The sequence below is a fragment of the Pogona vitticeps genome, chromosome 14, assembly GCF_051106095.1.
Source record: "Pogona vitticeps strain Pit_001003342236 chromosome 14, PviZW2.1, whole genome shotgun sequence".
NCBI classification, from domain to species: Eukaryota; Metazoa; Chordata; class Lepidosauria; order Squamata; family Agamidae; genus Pogona; species Pogona vitticeps.
The window spans coordinates 10821335-10829148 of record NC_135796.1 but is presented as its reverse complement, the minus strand read 5'-3'; positions in this window follow the sequence as shown (position 1 = coordinate 10829148).

Here is a 7814-nt window from a genome sequence, read left to right as displayed (position 1 = left end):
TGCAGTGTATTGCTACAAGAAAAAAAATTATTCCTTTCAAACCAGTTACTGTTAGGATTCTGGCTAAATTTGGAAGGGGAACAGCAAAGTTGGGGTGAGGGTGATGATGGGAGCAGATGAGGCCTTCATCACTAGCAACCAAAAGGTTCAAGGACTCCATGTGCCAGTAGATACTCTATACACCAGTAATGAAAAACATAATTGTGTTTACCTTTCAATACTGAAGTAAGAACTACACAGCTTTAATGTTGACCATGAAGAAATTGAAAAAGTTGCAGATTTTGTATACCTTGATTCAATCGTCAATTTAAGTGAAGGTTGTCGCCAAGAAATCAAAAGGAAACCGAGATTCAGAAGAGTAGCAATGAAGGAATTAGAGAAGATCATCAAATGTAAAGATGGGTCGTGCTGGGAAAGGTAGAGTAAGACCAGATGTATCAACTGCTTTAAAAGAAACCACAGGCTTGAGTTTGCAGGACTGTTGAGAACATGTTGAATCAGGTCAACCAAAGTCAGAGATGACTTGATGGCATATAACAACAATCAAGGGAAGTATGAGTCAACTACCATTCCAATCAGGTCCAATACTGGTCACAGGGCAGTACCGAACTTTCCTTCAGGTTGCAAATTCTCACAAGGCAGCCTCACTCCCCACCACCCAGTCCATCTCTTTGCAACTCCCTGTACAAGTGGTGCCTCGCTAGATGATGATAAACCGTTCCACTGAAATCGCTGTTTAGCGAAATCATTGTCTAGTGAAAAGCATTTTCCTATTGGAATGCATTGAAACTTGTTTAATGTATTCCAATGGGGAAGAAACATTGTCGTCTAGCGAAGATCAGCCATAGGAAAGCCACTTTGAGAACCGCCGATCAGCTGTTTAAATAGCTGTCTTGCGAAGCTTAGGTCGCGAAAACGCCCGTTTTGCGAGCGCAGAGGGAGCTGTCAAAATCGTCGTCTAGCGAAAATCGGTTTGCGAAGCAGGGACCAAACATTGTCCAGCGAAATTCCCCCATAGGAATCACTGTTTTGTGAATCACTACAGCGATTGCAAAAAGTCAACGTCTAGCAAAAAAACTGTCATGCAGGGTAACTGTCTAGCAAGGCACCACTGTATGTTTGGCTGGGATAATTTCCGATATTGTTAGCATCTGTAAGAGTTTAAGGCACAGAAACATTTCCTCCCTTTTTTATTTTAAAAAAATAGCACAAGGCAAGGCACAATGTAAGCAGGCTGAATGGATCATTAGCACCAAACTCTAAAAATGTAAAGTCAAATAGGATAGAAAAGCTCCATAAATTTTTACAACTCCTCGGAGAAAAACACTGATTATTAAAACATGAAACCTTGGCTTTTCTAAAAATGCTTAAAAGATTAATACAGAAAATGTAATGCTAAGGCTGCTGCAAGGATTAGCCTTAATGGGGACATTAGAAGTTATTTTAATGTAAAGGAAGCACAGCCAGCTAAAGAAAGATCAAAAGTGGAACCAATAGGGAGATCTTTGTTTCCTGAAAAATGAGAGTTTCCTCCTAGCCTCATGACTCCTACTGGGAAAGAACAAGTTCCTCATCTAAAAAAGTCAAGGTTCCTTGGCCTGTCCCTACTGTTACGCCGGGTATTGGTGATTTCAAGAGGTCTGGGAGCCCCACATGTCCATTTCTGGGCTCTGGAAGGGTGGCCCTGAGACTTGTTTGAAAGGGGGGGGGATTTAACAGAAAAATTCTCCTTGGACTCTCAAATGGCCAATTAAAAAATAAAATAAAAATAGGTGACAAAGGGTGTTGTGGGACCTTCTCAATAGTGCAGAATGCCCCACACGGCTCTCAAGGGCCAACAGCCAAAGAATAAATGTAATCATAACATGTGTTGCTGAAGGGGGCCTCCTGGTACCAGCCTTTCCCTATTTCCCCCTCCCAAATTGTTAATTTTTATAGGGATGGAGAGGGGGCACATTTTGGCCTGTTGGGGGTATTTTGGGGGGCACAGGCTGTCCCCTCTAGCGCATGTCTGTGTATCCTAGCGAAGCCTTAGAGAACGCTTCCCCAGTTAGCCTGTTCGCCTCAGATGTGGTGGAAAACACTTCTCCCATCAGGTTTTATACATGGAACTAGAGGGGGTGCCATTTTGTGCTTTTTTTCAGGCAGCGGAACGCCTCGGTCCATCTCTGCCCGGTCAAAAACACCAGCCGTAAGGGTCAAAATCAATGAGGAATTAAAACATGCTCACTTCCCTTTCTCGTTAAAAGGAAACTCATCTTTCGGAAAGGTCATATTTTATGCCTCCGATCCACCAACTGCTCTCGTGACTCACAGCCCGTCCAGAGAACCTGAGGCATCATATGATGACAGAGTGACAACTTTCTAAGTTTAGTCTTGAGTTTAGTTTCGCTTATTAAGGCTTCGTCCCACTTTTTCTTTGAAACTTAACCAAAAGCAGCCTTCAATTTGGGGTGGGGTGGGGGAGGAGATAAAGCAAAACCGAAACAATAAAAGAAGGCATCCATTCAGACAACGAACAACACCATCTTTCAAAGTCACCCGTCGTAAAAATATAGTAAACGAATTGCTCATTTGATGGTTGATTAAAAGCTGGCTTCAAGTATTAAGGTCTATAGTAAAGGTAAATGTTCCCCTTGACAATTTTTGTCCAATCGTGTTCGACTCTAGGGAGTGGTGCTCATCCCCGTTTCCAAGCCATAGAGCCAGCGTTTGTCCGGAGACAATTTTCCGTGGTCACATGGCCAGTGCGACTTAGACACGGAACGCTATTACCTTCCCACCGAGGTGGTCCCTATTGATCTATTTGCATTTGCATTTGCATTTGCATGCTTTCAAACCGCTAGGTTGGCGGGAAATCTGAGAGAATAGCATAAAACTAGAAAAAGGCCGGTCAAATTGTCTCAAAACATACCTTAAAATGCCCTTTAAACTTTTGAAAGTAACTGGGAAATGTTCCTCATTATCTTGGTGAAGTAACTTATATCCTACTCATTGTTACACCTTATTACTCCAGAAGTACCCTGTTTCCCCGAAAATAACCTGAAAATAAGCCCTACTATGACTTTTTCAGGATGCTCGTTAATATAAGCCGTACCCAAAAATAAGACCCAGTTAAGTGAAACCCTGCCCTCCACCCTTGTGCAGCATTGTGCAGAAACTAGAAGAGGATGACATGACTGTAAAATAAAACATCCCCTGAAAATAAGCCCTAATGCATTTTTGGAGCAAAAATTAATATAAGACCCTGACTTATTTTTGGGGAAACATGGTAGCCCGTTATCAGGCAACGATGTTATTAGTAGCTTTGTTTGATTTCTTTTTTTTCCTGTCCTAGCATTCTAAGCAACACCAGTCATCTGTGTCTTTCTGGGGTCCTGTAGGAAATTTCAAAGCTGTGAGATGCAAGGAATGATGGTCCCAAACCAAGACAGGGATCAGACTGGTTACCCTGGAATCAGACTAATTTGCTTTGAAACACAGGCCAGATGAAACGCTTGGGGTGGGGCAGCTACTTTAATCAGAAAGGTATATTAAAGTATCCGTCCTACTGATAGTTACTTACAGATTCCACACAAACACGGAGATGGGAAAAAGTTACTTTTTTGGAATGCATTTTGCCACTCGCTGTACTGATTACAAATTTTGGGAGATGTCATACCACAAAGTAAGTAACTTTCTCCATCTCCAATTGAAGATCTCCTCTGACTTCAGATGCAGCCTGAGCGGGATGATTTTAATCTGCATGATTTTATCCACCGGGGAAACCTCTGCGTCAAATGGATGTGGCTTTCATACCATCTGGAAAAACCATTCCGGGTTCCTGGCTTCTGGTTCTCCTCTCCTTGGCATAAACAGCTTGTGACACTGATTAGCTTTCAGTTTCTCTCCTGCCTTATTTCAGCTGTGGCTCAGCAGGCCGTTCTGCTCTTTTTATGATTGCTCCTGCAAACCTCAGCATTTGCAGGAGAGAGCAGCAGGCTCCAATTGGCTCGAGTAATATCTCTGCAAAAAAATTGAGCCCAACGCTCGTATTATTATCCTCATTACCCATTTGCGAAATGCATTTATTTCCTGTTTTGCCACATAATTTGCTATGATTTTCTCCATGGGCATTGCAGCAGCAGGCCAGCTAATTCCAATAGACCTCTGGCGTACCGAGCGAGGTTGGCAAGCTGAGAAGCAGAAAATTGGCGTACAAATTGTGTTGGCATCCTTCGCGTCTTTCTGCTTCCCTCCCTCTCCTGTTAAACAGAGCCTATGAGAACTGCAGATCTGCCCAACTGCCTTTGTTCTACATGAGATCCTAGATGCCAATACAAGGTTTTTTTAAAATATCTTTTGTTTCTTCAACGCCTCTGCTGCATCAACCGCACATTTGAGTGATCCGTGCTTGAGCTACTAACTGTCGTGTGCAACAATTCCCCAAATCCCCCAACCTGGCCGCGAGATTCTGGGAGTTGTAGTCCAAAAAAGGAGTCACATTTCCCAGCTCCGTGCATGCTTTACAACTGTTCTCCCCCAAAGTTTGTTGATTGAGCGGTATGACCTCTAACAACCTCATTTAGCCCACTCCAGCCTGCTCCAATGAACCCCTATAGACAGGACCAAAGATTAAAAAAGAAAGAGAGCCAGCCAGGAGGCTGATAATCATTCTAAACAACTTTGAATGCAAACAGGAAAAAGTCAAGGAGAGGAATTTTGGGTGCTCCTTTTTAGTAGCAAAGGTTTTTTTTTTAAATCTATTTCTAACATAGAAGGAAGGGGGGGGACACAGTTTGGGGGCAAGTATCATTTTTATGCATAGCTTGGAAAAGTTGCTTTTTTGGTACCTATAAACATGCAGCTGTGGACATTCAGAGACCTGTCATTCAAGAGATCCCACACTGATTTTTCTACAAAAGTCCGCATAGTCAAAGCTATGGTTTTTCCAGTAGTGATGTATGGAAGTAAGAGCTGGACCATAAAGAAAGCTGACCACAGAAGAATTGATGTTTTTGAATGTGGTGCTGGAGGAGGCTCTTGAGAGTCCCCTGGACTGCAAGGAGAACAAACCTATCCATTCTGAAGGAAATCAACCCTGAGTGCTCACTGGAAGGACAGATCCTGAAGCTGAGGCTCCAATACTTTGGCCATCTCATGAGAAGAGAAGACTCCCTGGAAAAGACCCTGATGTTGGGAAAGTATGAAGGCAAGAGGAGAAGGGGGACGACAGAGGACGAGATAGTTGGACAGTGTCATCGAAGCGACCAACATGAATTTGACCCAACTCCGGGAGGCAGTGGAAGACAGGAGGGCCTGGCGTGCTCTGGTCCATGGGGTCATGAAGAGTCGGACACAACAAAATGACTAAACAACAACAACAAGGCAATATAGGGGAGAGGAAGTATGTAGCCTTCCTGATGTTTTCTAAACTCTGACTTCCACCTTGGAACACCTTGGGTAGAGCTGTAACTAGCTATTTGGGCACTTGAGGCAGGTAGCACCATCTGCCACCCATTCTGGAGTGAAGCATGGATGCAAGCCCCCTATGAAAAAGAAGAAGGACATGCTGTCCCTTTACCTTTTTTAAAAAGGAGAATGATGAGAGAGGGCCAGGGAGAATGAAGACTTGCCATACATTTTCCTAACACTTGCCAATGGATTCACCTTTAGATTTTGATGTCTTTTTAGATTCACCTCTAGGTTTTTTGGTCCCTTCCAAATTCCAGGGGTGAAGCCCAGATTACAACAACTTAGTAAAACAGGTCTGGCCAGAGATTACGCATCCCTGATCCAACCTGAGTCCTTCCAATCATGTAAGATGCTATATATCAGCTTGGCTGTGAAGAGGGATCTAAGTCTTTCACTCCAACTTCTCTGCACAGGAGGAGTGCTGTTTCTTTCTATTTTTATCAAAGGTTTAAAAGGCAAACATTCAAGATGAGGATGGTTCAGCTTAGACCTGTTCCCAGAGAGGAAGGGAATTCCCAGTGCTGGAACAGAGGTATTCAATTAACTGATGCATTAAAGGACTAAGAGACTAAAACCTTGAGGGAAGAGACATACCAATACAACCTTAATGAGTCACTGGAGAAATGCAAAGGTGAAATGTCTGAAGGACAACCAAGATCTCTCCCACATCTTTTTGGTTGAATAGAAAAAGATCAGCCTATAGATGCATTCCTGTGTTGGACTACAGCTAGGAATTGCGGCCCAAAAAGATAGGATTTGCGCATCTTACATTATTGATTCTTCTGCTACCAATTCTACTTCATGGATGATGGCCAGCTTCTTCAGATACATGGAGTGAAGTGGTCGTGGAAGCTTAGGCCAAATCAAATGTGCTCATTTTCAAGATGCCGCAAGACTCTTGGCTGGTTTTTGTGTGTGTGTGGGGGGGCAACAGACTAGCCAAGCCAAAAAGTTAATTTTCAAAACAAAATCAGACCTCGCCTGGGGCGGGAACCACTCCGAAAACGGCGAGACTGCATGTATTTTGTAAAAATAAAAGTAACTAAATAGAATAATGCTGCAAAAGGAGTGTGATTGTTCTTCCTTGGGCTATAACTGTACACGACAGAGTATCTGTGACTTTGCAACTTAAGTATATTTTCAGCTACAGGTCCAAGGCTTCTGAGATACTATTAGTTTTAAATGACTAAAAATAAACTAATTCTACTTTTAAAGAAAGAGAAAATAAAGAGCTACATTTTTAAAAAAATGCTATGTTTGGGGGACTTGCAACTGTTATTCTCACTTTTTTAAAAGTAGTAACTTTCCAGGATATGTTGATAAGACACTGAGGGACAATTACGATGGTGGGAAGGGGGATCTGTACTTATGTGCCATTAGTCAATTTTGACTAATAGTGACTCTGTTCAGGGTTTTCTAGGGAGAGGACTAGTCAGAAGTGGTTTCCGATTCCATTCTTCTCCTGGAACTGCACTGCTTGCCCAAGGCTACACAGGCTGGCTTTTCAAACAGAAGACACAGTGGGGAATCAAACTCCCAAACTTGGACTCTGTAGCCAGATACTGAAAACATGAAGTTATCCAACCAGCTCTTCTGCAAACTCTGCATGTATTACTGGAGCATAACTCCCACCATCCCTGCTCACTGGCCATGATGGCTGGGGACAATGGGAGTTAGAGTTCAAGAACATATAAAGAGCTGTAGATTTCCCAGTTTGGATGAGTGTAAAAACCTGGCTGCCCCATTCTCCTTTCCTGAAGTGAACGCAGAAGCCTCCTGACATCTTGTGGCTTCCCTCCACAGTACAACGCGCCCTTTCTTCTTTTGGCCACCTCCCCTCCCCGCTCCCCTCAAGCCTAATAGCACAAGCATCAGCTGACAAAGTGACCTTGACATTAATGGCAGAGACTTGAGATCTCCCAATCTAGAGAGAGAGAGAGAGATTAATTTCTTCATTAAGGACCATTGCCCCTGGCCTGTTTTCTCCCCCCTCTTCCACAAAAAATGGTCCCCATTGTTGTGATGTTGTTGGGACGTCCTAGGCACAATCCGAGTTATTTTCAAAATCAGCATTGGACCCCTTGGGAAGTTCATGTCCTGATTTGAGGCTTAATCATTTTTTTAAAAAAAGTCTCCACGGCTTTGTTTTGGAGCTTGGAAAGGTGGCTTCCTTGGACAACATTTTGCAGGAATCCTTTAGCCATCCTAGAAGCCGGCCAATTCTGGGAACTGAAAAAAGAAAAAGGAAGGATGGAAGTGTTGGAAGAGGCAGCGAATTTTCTGAACCTCAAGGACTTCCAGTTCCTCAGTATCTTGGAGCCCATAGAGTGGGTCCACCGCAATGAAATTTCTGGCTACGT